Raw genomic sequence first — 15,121 nt, forward strand, 5'->3', positions numbered from 1 at the left:
AAATGTTGTGTACATATGTTCCACAAAGCACTCAATGAGCAATATTTATTAGTATTCATTACTTTAGCTGTGGTAATTTAATTAAAGTTGACATTTTCTATGTGATTTATAAAAACAAAACACTGAGCATTTAGAAATAGTTCCTAAAAAATGACCCATTCCAAAAAATATTGTAAACTTTTACCACCCAGAAAAATATTTAAGGTCCCACTCAAACTATATTTTTTCTATAGTAAAATTGTTCCCAGTGACCTTTTAATAGTAATTTTGCAGTTTTTAGCCTAAATCAAAAAGCCTTTTTTCATTTTTTTAAGACATATTTTATGCCTTAAAGTGCCCAAGGAGTCTCAAAGCAGGCTTAAAGCCTCAAGCTAACATTAGGGTTGCAAAAATAACTGAGTAATACTGGATGAGCCAGACTAAGCCAGAATTGCAATTTGCAACAGCATGTGTTGAACGCTCATCATGTCTCGCACACCTAGTGGTCCAGGGTGTGCGCCGGGGGAGAGGAGACTTTGGCTCACCCATTTCAGTAACTGCATCACTGGTCTGAGCATTTTCAAGTAACCGGTTTTCATCTGCTCCTAAATCAAGAAATACTCAGAAATGCAGTTTTAATCGTAAACTCTTTTAAATAGGTCCTCTATTATGAAAACAAGAAAAGCAATAAGAATCTGTTTAAAACACAAAGACAATTTTCCTCGGAATGGATCTTTAAACAAATTTTTGACACTTTTTTTCCCCCTTCATTTTCATGACAATATTTAGTCACACAACAAGGCTAATGAGAAAGCATAGACTGAACCTCTGGGAAAATGCTTCTTCTGAGAAAAAATAAAAACTTTATATTTTAAAATATAAAGATTTTGAAGCATTTTTAGATAGACTTTTATGACAGGTGAAAACAATTTTAAGCCCTTTACATACTCATCAAGAAGAAATAAAAAGCTGACCGTGGAAAAATGTTGTTTTTATTTAGTTCCTGCTACCCTGGGTTCTCGTTTTCAACACATGACCTTGGCATAATGCTTCTCTTCTTTTTTTCCCTCTTTGTGCAGTTGTTTAGAAATTGGAAGTTGGCTTGGCTAAAGCTGGGAGTTAGACCACTGACGGAAAGACTGAAAGACCCAGACTAGGTCAATGTTTGCCTCTTTTTTCTATACTGTTTCAGATTTCCTAGGAAACAACAAATCTTCCTATTTTTTCCTTCAGTGTGATTCTCTTCTGCCTCCTCCATTAACTCAGATACTGCTGTAGTCTCCTAGTTTGATGAATTGTTGTTACAATCGCAAACGTTTGAGTAGCCAAACTGAATTTCCAAGAGGTTCTCTACTTGAGATTCATCTGAAGTCAGAAACATCCTAGGCAGAGATCAAACTTGTTCTTCACCATGAATGCATATAGACTCATTGCAGACTTTTCCTATCTGTATCTATGTACGGTACCTTCTGTCCTATTTGTAAATGTTTACTGTTCCAAAATAAGGTGAACTGAGCCTCTTACAGTAAAGTAATGATCTAACATGAAATTATCCCAAAGTGGGACTTTTTCTTCAGTCTGGCAGCATCCCTTACTACCACTGGATTCTTAAATTGCTGCCCTGGCAGGCACCTGAGACCTCAAGACCACAAGATCCAGCAATAACATAGACAGTTAACGAGAAAAAAACTTATACAGTTGAACTCATCATGGTTAACATCCCCTGGTGATGGCTCATTTAGATGTTAAAGTTGAAAACCCTTCTGGTGGGCTCAGCTTGACATTCTAACAGACTCTCATAACATGTTTGGGCCTGTTGAGTCTGCATGGCCTCCTCCTCTGCCAGCAAATCCATGTCAAATGACACAACTGCAAAGTTGGTAATTGACCTCCTGCCTGGGGTGTCGTGGTGCCACGTGCACTGATTGAACCCTTGTGCTCAAAGATCCAGGGACAAAACACTGTTCTAGTTCAAAACAGAGAGGACATTCCTTCCTTCCTTCTGAACCAACCCCCTTTTAGGGATCACTGTCATTGCGATTACCAGGCAATTTCCATCCCATAGTTCTCAGCCTTCCTCACAAGCTAAGGCTTTTTCCTATACATTGATGTGACATTCCATGTCTCAAATGCTAGTGTCTATTTCCATTGATTGAGCCATTGAGTCACGCATAGCCTAGATTACAGAGTACTAGCCCCCTGTGGTCTTTCCTGTGAATAGTGGTCCTTGTGGTAAGGCGATCCGACGTACTCTTTTTGGGGTGACCCGGAATGGGTCAGTGGTCTGTGGTGGGCCCTTAGGTGCTCACCTACAAGCCTCAACTGTGGACTGGCTCCAGGGTGCGACTCAAGTGAGATTAGACCTTGCTTTTAATTTTTAACTTAAGCGGCATTTGAACTGCTCCGTGTCTGAATCCTTGCCTAGGACCTGTCTTCTTTAGAAATCAACCCTACTATGGTATTTGGTCTGTACATCTTGAACCCCCACAAGCCCAATAAGGAGGCGGTCGGAGGAATATTGATAACATAAATTAAGTTAAATAACTTTTATTTAGTAACTTACATTTTAAAAGCACATTTTAAGGTTGGAAGCATTTTAGATTTTAACATTGAGGAAGCCTATTACAATCGGTCACATCAATAACATCTTAGAGCCTGTATTGTGACACCTCAGCGGCTTTGAGCCGTGAATAACCGTTGCTTTCTCACCTTAAGGGCTGAGAATGGGCTCAGTGAGCTGTTGGGAATCTGGGCTACAGGGTAAAAAAGTCAGATGTGAATTCTAATTTCTTGGACAGTTCTCAAAAAGTAGTCCTCATCACATAAATGACATTGACAGCTTCCTAGTTTGAAGCATTCAAATATTTCAGAAGATTTTAATCCTCGCTTGTGGCAGGTTTTGATGAGCCACGCAGGTACTGGGCCGTTTGTTTTGTAGGCTCCAGATCCCATCATGATTATGCAATTATCTTTTGAGTCAATTTTTGGGTAAAGAAATCCTAGGCAACATTCAACCATACAGGAGATAAGATGCATTTACACAGAATCGTAAATTATTTTTTTTAAACTTATCTACCTGTCTTTTGCCAAAAAAAGTGTTCTTAGAAAAAGGTCAAAATAAGTTTCACACATTTATAAATAAGAAAACTATAAACTTACCATGGCATTGGTTAAGTTTTAGTGTTCTTTATTTGAAGATACTTTTTTTAAAGTGAGCTTCAATTGAGTTTAAGGCAAAAAAAAGTCAACACATCATGAGATAAGTGCTGCAGAAAAGTGTTTCAGATGCTTTGTTTGTTTTGTTAAACTACAATCTAAGGGATTCTCAAAAACAAGGATTTGTACAAGAGGTATGTTTGTTATATTTGGGTGTGTCTATGGATAGGCCCCGCCATTTTGACAAACATTAACACCTGATAGTAAAGATGATACATGTAAGGACTGTCGGTTTGGATGTGGAATGGAAAAAAGGTAATATTAGATTATTGCTGTAATGAAAGAATGATCTGGGTGAGAGCACACATGATATTACCAGAGATTTCTTCATTAACAATAATGAAGAAGAAAACAGATAAACGGCCTGTTAACTGCGTGATTAAAAACTCCTAAAAGATATAAAAAGTTCTAAAAGTCAAGAAAGGAGTTAAAACGCAATAAAAGCTCTGAAAGTCCGGGGAAAAGTTAAAACAGGAGGTAACAGCCTGAATTGGGGGAGGTCACAAGTCCAGAACCTAGGGGCATCTCTCAACAAGACTTTGTCCCCAGAACTGGCTCTTCTGGTCGATGATCAGGGATCCTCCTGGTCACACGCAGGACCTATGAGCAAAAGCACCTGCCAGTACCAGAAGCAACCACTGCTGCCCTAGGCTATTCTGAGAAGTGTGGCTACGCTTCCCTATAATCACACCGCAGGCAGAGTTCCCCTCTACTTCTGCGTGTATTCAGCGTCACACACACCTGGACCTGTGAGACTCCTGCGTGGAAACACAAGTGGCAGCACCAAAGGCACTCCAAAATGCAGGCTACCATCAGCCTTCTTGCGTATTCCAACCAGTCTGTAGAGTTACTTTGGTTACTCACGCCACAGGCAGGGTCCCTGCTCTGCTCCTGAGTGTTGATTGAGTAACAGAACTGGCGGTCCCAGCGGTCCATTTGCTCCCGGTGCGTGTGTCCTGATCGCATCAGATCGCGTGGTGAGTCTGGCGGTGCAATCACAACCCCCGCGCGTCTAGGCCCAATGGTTCTCGGGGCGTGCGCCCTGCCACCGGGGCGTGAAACCTGCTCTCAGCTTTTTTCCTTTGCTTTTATATTCCCCTTTCAATAAAGAGCAGGTGCTGCTAATCAAGGGGGCGTGTCCACATGCGGCATGCACAAAATTAGTAAAAGAAAACAGCAAAGCATGCAAAAACCCCTCAAAATCATGCAGTTTTACAGGCTCTGCCACACATGCACACATAAACCTCCAGCAAGTTTGTGCTTCTTCTTGTGCTTTGTGATTCTACCCCTCCTACTTCCTAAAACCCCTTTTCTACCCTTTCTTTTGTATCCGTATCTCCAACATACCACTCCCTCCAACTCCCTTGTTTACCATCTAATCAAAAAATAATGTATACAAACATAATTAGTGAAAAGTTTAGCCTCAAATACAAAAGAGGTTTATGCATATATACACATCATGTGTCAGAAGATTCATAACCCCCTATTGTAACAGTAAAAACTGTCCAACGCAAGAGGCCTTGAGCTCTTATCAGCTCAGCTGCTGGACAGGACAAATTAAAGAACAATTTATTCAAAATATGTAGATGATTAAATAATTGAAAAAGCAAAAGGCAAACTATTTAACTTAATGCAATATTGTGGGGTAAGTCTCTTGCTCGAAATGTCTATGGCAAGCCAAATCAATTATTTTTACATATACATATTCCTTGTGGTAAATTTGTGACACAGCTAGAATGCACAAATGGACACCTTTTTTGTACCTCTACATTTTTTTTGTTAAACCCAGATTTTGTGATCATGGTGACATTTAGCGATCACAGATGAGTCCTGATCCCATAGGGTTATTGTAACTTCTCCCCAACTTCTTCCTGCTCACAGACAGTTGCTGGTTGAAACCTGCTGGGTTCATGTCTCTGTGTGATAAATTGAACACATCTGGCTTTTAACCCAGGCCCAATGGACACATTTTCCATGCAAAAACAATTCTGCTGAATTTGCTAAATATTTCACTGGTTTCTACTTTTTTTTTTAGCTTGAGAAAAGAAATGGTAGATCTTAGGCCAGTCTTGCAGAGAGGAGGAGATCTGTCGTCACGATTCTCTATGGCTGCCACATGCCCAAACCACCATTTTTCTTCTGGTGAAACAACAAATGAAAAGCCAACTCGTTGTGACAGCAGCTATTCCTTGCTTGAACCTCAGGGGCTGAAGGAAAGCTCTGGGTTGGGGAAGGAAACAAGGCGGCTGTTGCTGTGATGGGCAGTGTCAAAGCCCTGAATCTAGACCTGGGTGAGTAATTTTCCCTTTGGGCTGCAAGTGGCCATGAAAGTCTGTATTTATCAGCAGGTTCTTTGTTGGTTGTCAGCCAACATCATTCTAATTCTTTTTCCAAATTTGTGGTTTTTATTTTGTTTCAGTAATGCGACATAGAAAGTGCTGAATAACAGGATTTAACTGGTATAAGTGAAAGCAAATGTTTAATTTTAGGTTTCTCACCTTCTTTTCCCCACCTGTTTTTGTGTTCTCCTTTTTAAGGAATCTTGGAAGAGAATATTCTCCTGACATGCTTCATCATGCCCTAACTACACTGTAAATTATGCATCTGGTCCGCTGTGCACTAATTCTTTTTTTTCTTTTGGTAGGATTGAAATGACACTGTTCCAAGTCTGTAGGTTCCAGCATTTTGTCTTTTGTATTGCTTTTTCTGCCCTGTCTTTTCTCCCTAAAATTCACAAATAAACATCATTACAGCCCTACAATGCACATATAATAATTCTGGAGCATTAATAAAACATCAATTGTCTGAAGACAATGGCAAAATGATGAATTTTTATGAAAAAAAAGTATCTGAATATATAAAATTTAATCAAAATGATTTTTTTTTTTGCCGGAAGGCTTTATAGAAGTGAAATTATTCAAACATATATGAGGTCTAAATTTGAGGTGCATGTTTAATTCCCACCCAGTAAGCAACAAGTCTGTCTTTAAAGTTATGAGAACTTCAAAACTTTCTTTAAAAAAAGTTATTTACTCATTAATGTGTGAATTATTTGCAGTGTTGGGCCAAATATAATAAGGATGTTGTGTTTTTGTGTGGATAAATTCAGAGAGAAGTGTGACTTTTATTTTTAAAGGACTTGCAGTCTTTTCCTTTTGTTGAGCTGTTTCACTCAGTAATCCATCACTGTCAATCCCACCTTTTTTATACCTCAATGTCCCTGCAGCCTGAAGTCCAACAGAGACATAAAATAATCTGCATGCAGCACCATGATCCACTACCTGCTATCAAGCTATATTCTGACTTCAATGTTTTGAAACTTCATCACATTCAAAGGTAAATAAAGCAAGTGGCATACAGGTTCCCTTCTACTGTTTTGAAAGTATAAGTAAAATTCCTTAACTCTTTAAAGATGCATGATAAACAACGACAGTGTTCCCTCGCTATATTCCGATTCAACTTTTGCATACTCGCTATGATGCAGTTTTTATGCAGTGCAATTTTGCCTGTTTTTTTGTTTTTTTAAACGGCACACTGTGTTCAGTGTCCTGACTGGCTGTTTACCTTGTCAGTCAATCTAATTTATGCCATGTTTGCCACATTTGCATAAATCTTAGCAGACCCTTTTTTCCCCCATTCTATAATACTGGACGTTTTTTTTCTTCGAAGGTTTGAACATTGAGGGTGTTTAAAAAAAGTAGAAAAGTGTGAAAATGTTCATGTTTGTATAAGAAAAGGGTATAAAGTGTGTAGTGAGGGGTCTTACAGCCTTCAAACATCTGTAAGCTTACTTCGCGGAATTAACTTATGGTGGGTTATTTTTAGGATGTCATCCAAATGAGGCAACACTGTACATGTTTGTAAAAACAAAGAAATCAGCGTTTTTTTATCCAAAAAACTAAAGCTTGTCCATTATTCACAAAAAAGCTATGGTCAAGCTGTAGACGTGATGGTCAACTGCTAGTTGGATGTGGTTTCGGTCTCACGCCAAGTGTGGATGTGTGGTGTTGGGAAAACCCTGTACCCAGAACAGAGCTTGTTGTGTCAAAAGATTACACATTTTATTTTAAAAGGCAAAAACCGTACTTGCTGAAACTTACTTTTAGAAACTGAAAGGAAGTAGAGAAAACTGGCAGTGAAATGATAAAATAAAATATACATGTTTTTTTGAATCTTTCTGTTTAATACATTTATAGTGTTGACCGTGAAACAATTGTATTATAGAATGCTCTCTTTGGACACATTCAGCACCTCTGTGTTGTCTTTTAACTGTTTCATCTCTTCTACTTTTCTTTTGATGTCTATAACACACATATTGTTAAACTCCACTTCATCCCTCACAGTGAATAGCAATTCATCTTCTTCCTGTGTCCAGTCAGAGGTTTGCTGTAATGTGCTTTACTTTCAGCTCATTCTGGGGCTCAGAGGCCAAACATGGTTCCATTACTACTGGAGCCGATTCTCACTCTGGTTACTTGTGTATGCTACTGGCTTTTAGTCAATATTATTAATGACCCCCCCCATCTCAAACCTTGTTTACGTTGACCAAATTGTATAGCATGCACGTGTGCACCATCTGCTGTGATTGACACATCCTGGCAATAAAACAGACATTGCATTAAAAAGAATTAGGTGTATGTAGTACATTTAACTCTATCTGCTGCATCACTGGCCACATCTATTGATTTTCCCTTCATGATATGGAGATTCATTCACACACAACAGCCCATCTTATCTCTGATAACTTTTTAACCTTGAGAAAAATGCATGTGAAGGCAGTCCAGAGAGTTTGTTGGGTGCTGGACGCGAGTGATAAACTGGCATGTATTTGCATAGTTTCAGTTTTCCTTGGGGGATCACAAATAGCCTGGAGCCATTTGCCTTTCCATAGAGCATTTTCCAGTCTTTTTTGCTATGAGCTGCTCCATATGCAGATACACACTGGTCTGTGTCTTCAGTCCCACTTGTACAGGTGTGTGGATGCATGTCAGTCTGTCAGGAGCACTTGGTGAGGATATGCCAAGGTGAAGAAGAGTCTGACCCTGGCCACCTGTCCCTGACATCCACCTCACAGCCGCGTCTATCTCACACTCATCGTCTTTCATGCAGGTATACCCACGGGTGATTGATTAATCCAGAAAGCTTACAGCTGCAGGGTGAAGAAGAGGATGAAGGAAGTGAGGATAAGTAGGTAGGAGCGTGGATAAATTATGGTATGGATGAGTCCTGTCCAAGTTTGTCAAGTCTAACAGGAACAAGTAGATGCCTGTATCCTCTTGTGGTGCCAACTGTCTTTACTGTCACAGTGAGAAGTGCAAACCATCACCTTTACAATAGAATGGTGCTGCAAGATTTCATTTTGTACAGAATTACTCAGTGTATGCTTTGATTCAGCAGCAGATTTTATGAGCAAGCAGATACAAGTATGTAAAAAATAATATAAAAAACTTTTTTTTATATATTAAAAAGCTACAGCACCATTGTTTTTCCAATATATACATGAGTCCTGTTGTTCTTTTCTAGTTTCTGCAAAAAGGGCCTAGGTGAAATCAAATAGGTGAATCTTTTTTGGTAAAAAAAAAAAATAAATAAATACTTTGTAAAATTATGAAACAGGGCTGGTGTTGCTTTCTCAATTCTGCACACTTGGCTGGAAAATGGTTTCTCCCACACTCAACCCTCTGTGTTTATGCTTCTCCGAAACTTGTGAAAATAAACATTTTTCTTGGCAGCCACAGCCCAGACTTCTCACTAACATGTAATGATTAAGCACCTTTTTTTGTCTAAATCCCAAAGAAGTCAGTTTTGTATCATCTTAAAAAACCCTGTTAATGCATATATGTGTATTTTGTTTTGTGGTATGTTCTTTTTCTGAAACTCACATTCTATCTTTACTTTCCAATAAAGCTGCACATTACAACTGTGCACAGATCTGACAAAAAATGCATACTAGACATTATCCTCAAAAGACATCTAATTCAAGCTTGTTCTAAACTAATTTCCCAAGGATAGAAAGCATTGCCTTCTGCAGCCTGATCATTTAGTCTTCATTTGATCATGTAATCCAATAAAATGCCATGATGCACTAGAAGAAATTGACGTCCCACCTCTATGATAAATAGATTTTACTTAGCAAGCTACATCATGGCAGTGTGCAAATGTAAATTTATAGCTCTAAATTCAATCCAACAAATTTAGTTTTTTTTTTTTTTTTTTTCAGAAATATAGCTTTAGGACAGGTAATTATTCAGGGAGGAATCAGGTAAATGTCAGTTACAAATGACCATGTTTGTTGTGCTGAGAGTCATTTTTCGGCACAGTATGGAAAACACAGATGTTCACAGAAGAAGGATGTTGAACTGAAAGCAGATGTTAGTCAGAACTTTTTGATATCAGTTCTTTGCATTCCTTTTTTTTATATACCTCTTGTTGTATTAATAGAATATAAAAAAGAGGAAAAACCAAAGAACCAACAACAATTGTTGAAAGATTATCAACATATCATCGAATTTGCATAGAAGAAGAATGCCTCAAGTTTTTATATTTATACATTTTCATATAATTAACTCTTTATATTTAAAATAAAGTAACTATATTTAAATGTTTAGAATATGCTACTTATTTTTTTTTATTTTTATTTTTTTTTTTACAATAAGGCAAGATTTGTTGGGCCATTTCATTTATTTATCTAGGCTAACAGCTTTGTCTACAGAGAGTCAGTGATCTTCCCTCCATTGAGATACACTCATTCGTTTACCTAAAAAAAGCTCCTCGTTGATCTTGAAAGCACCATCTTTATGAAGGAATGAGAAAATGCCATTTTATCAAAAACATTTGCTGGCTCTTGAGGGATTCCACTCAATCTGTACTTGACTCTGAAAGGCTGCCCCAGTTACGCCTTTCCACTTTTCCACAGCCAAGAGGCTATAGCTATATGTAGAAGAGGGCAATAGGAGTTGTAGAAAGCCACATTTTAAGAGGTTTCTTCAATAAATGCTATTATCGCTACTAATACTCACTGACTCCCTAGTGAGAGGACAATGCTAAATGGACAAGTTTCATGGCCTTTTAGGATTATGCTCCACAGAGACTCACTGTTTTAGAACAACCACAGTCCTCAGAGTCCAGAAATATAAGTTTATACATTTCAACTGGTCGGTCTAAGACCTCTTACAGTGTATATTGTAAACATGAATTGAATGTCTTTTCAATTAAACGTGATCTAAACAAGTGTAGGCGTAAATCACTCTTTCATGCTTTATAAGAAAAATGAAAAAAAAAAAATTCAAATAAAAGGTAACAACTGCGTCCATTACAGTAAATTATCTATAATGATTAAAAAAAAATACCTATACTAAATTATTCATAAAATAATGTGATTTGCCGATTTTTTTTTATATGTCTCTCACAGTGGACATGCATTTAAGAGGAAAATGTCAAACCCCTCCATGATTTCTAAGTGTGACAACTTGCCAAATCATAAGGTGTTCAAATACTTATTTGTCTAGCTGTACAAGTAAGTAACTTCAAAACCTGCTATAACAATTTTGGTTAATTAGAAAATGGTAAGGTTCTTCCTAACTCTTAACTGCTGAAAATCTGACAGCTGGTAAGTGTACTTATTTTGACTTTTGAAATCATGGAAATTGAAAGAAAGACAATGCGTGAAATGATGCAGTACTTATTTAGTACTTGCTTTTCTATCTGCACTGGCTCAGGGCTGTTAGTTTGTGGACAGTCTTGGATAGGGTTCCACCAGCCACAACTATAAATACCCTCAAGAGAGGGGAATGGGGCGCCAATGATCTTCTGATGAGCTGGAGGCTTCTGTGGTAAGCTGCTCCGAACAGTCGCTCTGCAGAGGGTTTGCTAGAAGGAACTGGTTTCCAGTCAGTAGGTCCTTTAAATCAAAATGATTGGTTTAATCCAAGCTAGGTACACCCTTTTTAGAATGACTTTTGGGGATTATGGTTTGATTAGGTGAAATCTATAAAGAGTATTCTGATGTGTAAGTCTTTAGAGTTAGGTTGATTTATGCTGATTTCCAAAGGAATATGTCTCCTGCAGGTATCCTACACAAATTCAAGAAAGAGTACAGGTTCTGGTACACAAATCACAACGTCGATTTACAAAGAAAGAACATAATATCAAAAAATTATAAGATGTTCATTATTTGGTTTAATTAATCCGTCCTGTACAACAAATAATAAAAAAAAGAGGTTTACCAACATAATCATTATTAATAAGGTTTAGCCTCACATACAAAAGATTTTTATGCAACTATACACCTTGTGTGTCAGAAGATTTGTATATCTGTTTGCTCAGCTGTTGGACAGGACAAGTAAAAAAAAAAAAAAAAATTAATTAACATTTATTTATTTAAACCTATGTTTTTTTTTTCCTTTACAGAAATTTCAACGTAGTTTTAGGCATATACCGTCAATAAATACATAGATAAAAAAACGTTTTGTTTTTGTTTTTTTATTAATAGAAATAATATACCTATCAATAAAGTTCTAAGTCTTTTAAGTTTCTATCTTTAATTGTAGGAAATGTATTTTCTCATTTTACATTTTACTGTAATATCAAATCAAACTTGTAAATCAAAATCATACCAAATATAATTTATTGTCTTATTTCCTGTTCATTAAAAACAACGTTTTAGTGTATTTTCTAATCAAAGATCAATTTGGGGCATCATTGGGGGCATATCTGTTTGATTGGTATGTGATTGGTTCCAGTGGTGAACTTAAACCTATTCCTTCACTCCTTCCAACCCAGTCGTCTTAGTCAGAATGCTGCTGAGGGAGCGGAAGTAAACTCCAATCAATAAGCCATAATCTCTATTTGTAAAGTCATGTAGGGAATGTCAGAAATTGTCAGTGCAGAAAAATAGGTGGTTCTGATACGAGAACATGATGCTGTCACAAGTACACAGGTTGAGTTAAGGCCTTAACGCTACATATACACAGCTTATTTGTGTTGTCCCATTCATTCCAGGACTGGGCTCAATTTGGCATCACCATGCACAGAAAAAAAAACACTGAAAAATATATTTACATATTATAAAATACATTTAGGCATGAAAGAGTTGGATGCAACAAATGAGTTTCTTTATGAATGATTATTGGGAGAAAGTAACAATGTATGAATACTGTTCTACAGTGTGACTTCAACATACACTGTAACCTAAATACCCCCATGACCAAAGAAAATAAAAATTCTCTTAAAATCTAGAAATCTAGATGTTGACCGATTGTAACATTCCTTAATTACAATGGGGTAGACCTATTGAATTTGATTGCAATCTGCTGAAACCCCTCATAATCATCATTAAATAGTTCTAGTGTCTGTGCTGACAGTATTGCCTCTATATTATAGCAAAATCTCATTTAGGGTAAGTTTAGATTAGGTTTTCACAATTCATTTTGTAAAATAACTCCTTCTAAAGGTTAATATGTGTGTCTGAAACACATTTCATTATCCAGCACGTATAACATTTCTATCTTCAGGTATTATCTTTGCAGAGTTAATGGACTATGACTTTTAAAGATGAAATTAAAGTAATTTTACATAATGGATTCATTTTTTGATGAGACTGTACACGGACTATCTGCATTAAGACATATTTTATTGGAGCTAAGAGATTAGTAAAGGCATGCTTTGAAATCAAATGTACTGATACATAAAATAAAATTAGAAAAAAATCAAATAAACAGAAGTTAAATCCTTTTGAACAAGTACAGCCTGCCTGCCTCTTTGCCTTGGCCTCCCTTGGTTCTTATTGGCCTCCAAAGCCTATTGATGTGTAAAGAGTATGCATCCTTCTTTTCCCTCATCAGAGAATTCAGCTATATTGAAATCTCCTCTTCACTTGCATGTGTGGGAGTCAAGACCTCTGAGGATTCAATAAACTTTTTTGAACCCTTTTACAAAGCTGCTTTTCATAAGTATTAAATTGCATTTAAAAAGGTTTGCATGTGATTTATATCACTGGATTGTTTGAATTCCTCAGCAAAGTTGTCATGATGGCTGCAAATAGGTGTTGTGTTGCTCATGACAATACTAAATACAGATTGCTGGACCATTAAGCATGGTAAAAGGTAGTTAAGAAGCAGGTCTGAAGGAAGTTGGTGAGTTTGTAAAACTGTAATCTGGGTAGTTGTAAAAGGACATTTTAAGAGCTGAATTCACCAGCTTTATCACCTTTTTTGTAACATCCTACATATCTGGGACATAACCCCCTCCAAGAAAGCCGTTTCTTTCCAATTCTAGGAGCACCAGCCATACCAAGGGGCAGCAGAGGTGAGAGGCCAGAGGTTAATTGACGCTCATTGGGCTGAAACGGACTTTGATGACAAGTTGTGTTCCTGATGTGCTAACAATGAAGGTCAGCCAGTCCGTGGGTAAGCTGTAGGCTCATCACTTAAACTGCCCAACAATCAATTTGTCAAGTGCCAAACAGGATGCATTAATTTGGCTGGCATAACATGATGAAAATAAAAAATAGAAGTAGGTATTTTTTATGTACTTATGTAAACATCATCAAAACAAACCCTTGAAGGAAGCCACACAAGTTTCTCTCAGATCATTATGCAGTTTTCACAGTTTATTGCATTAAAATCTGAAAGAATCTCTAGATAATTGATACCACAACCTATTTTTAATAAATCAATTATACATAGAGATATATTGTTGCATCTACTAATGTGTGGCTTTTGATTACTGATGAACATTTTGCAAACACCCACAAATGAACAATATGTCTTGCCAGAACTTTTCTGACCTCATTCTGGCTTTAGGACAACATTATTCAAGTGAGAGATGGAGAGAAAGAGATATGGGGCCTTTGGGGAAAATCATGTGAGTGTGTGTGGAAGTAGTCGAGGTCTGCAGACTAACCATCAATAACCCTCATCCTTTCCTTGCCTATAAAGTGAAGAAAGAGGGTTGGAGGGAGGGAATAAGGGAGTGCAGGATGGGAGACTTGGGGTTTTGAAGAAGGGTCAGTAAGGAGCAAACATTAGCTTAAAGAAAGAAATGCTCCAAGCAAATGCTATTTTTAAGTCCGTCTTTATTCTCCTCTCCACAGCCTGAGGTCATTTAAGAGTGACCAAACTCGAATAGTGTGTGAGGAAAGACGAATCCATCACTTGTAGCAGACACAATATGTTCATGGAAAAAAGAAAAAGATGAAGGGCCCAGGAAATCTAGCTAAAAAGGATGACAGAAAGTTGGATGGAAAAAAGTAACCTTGCATTATTATTCAAGAAATTGTGTATTTATTTTATACATATATTCTATAAGGTTTTATACTTATATCTAGTCTACTTTAATATTTGTAGTATCTTTGGGATTTCTTTTGAAGTTATCATATATTGTACACTCACTGGCCAATTTTTAGGCACATATGTCCAACTGCTTGTTAACACACATTTCTAATCAGCTAATCAAATGGCAACAACTCCATGCATTTAGGCATGTAGACCCGATCAAGACGATCTGGCGCAGTTCAAACTGAGCATCAGAATGGGGGAAGAAAGATGCCTGAAGTGACTTTGAACGTGGTTGTTGGTGCCAGACGAGATGGTCTGAGTTTTTCAGAAACTGCTAATCTACTGGGATTTTCACCCAAAACCATTTCTAGGGTTGACTGAGAATTGTTCAAAAAAGAGAAAATATTCAGTTAGTGGCCGATCTGTGGGCAGAAATGCCTTGTTGATGCCATAAGTCAGAGAAGAAGACCAGACTGGTTCCAGCTGATAGAAAGGCAACAGTAACTCAAAGAATAACTGGTTACAACGGAGGTATGCAAAAGAGCACCTCTGAACGCACATAATTTTAAACCTTGAGGCAGATGGGCTACAGCAATAAAAGACCACAGCGGGTGTCACTCCTGTCTTCTAAGAACTGGCAACTGAGGTCA

At 37.4% G+C, this 15,121-nt stretch overlaps 1 long non-coding RNA gene across 1 annotated transcript; it reads left to right on the top strand.

Moving 5' to 3' along the window:
- The first annotated feature begins 3,413 nt into the window (after positions 1-3,413).
- On the top strand, positions 3,414-7,823 carry LOC144992027 (uncharacterized). Its single transcript, XR_013655756.1, has 2 exons — positions 3,414-5,486; positions 6,422-7,823. It is a non-coding gene; the product is annotated as an uncharacterized LOC144992027 (long non-coding RNA).
- Positions 7,824-15,121: the final 7,298 nt, after the last annotated feature.

This window comes from Oryzias latipes, chromosome 4 (assembly GCF_053564925.1).
Source record: "Oryzias latipes strain Hd-rR chromosome 4, Olatipes_Hd-rR_3.1".
Taxonomy (NCBI): domain Eukaryota; kingdom Metazoa; phylum Chordata; class Actinopteri; order Beloniformes; family Adrianichthyidae; genus Oryzias; species Oryzias latipes.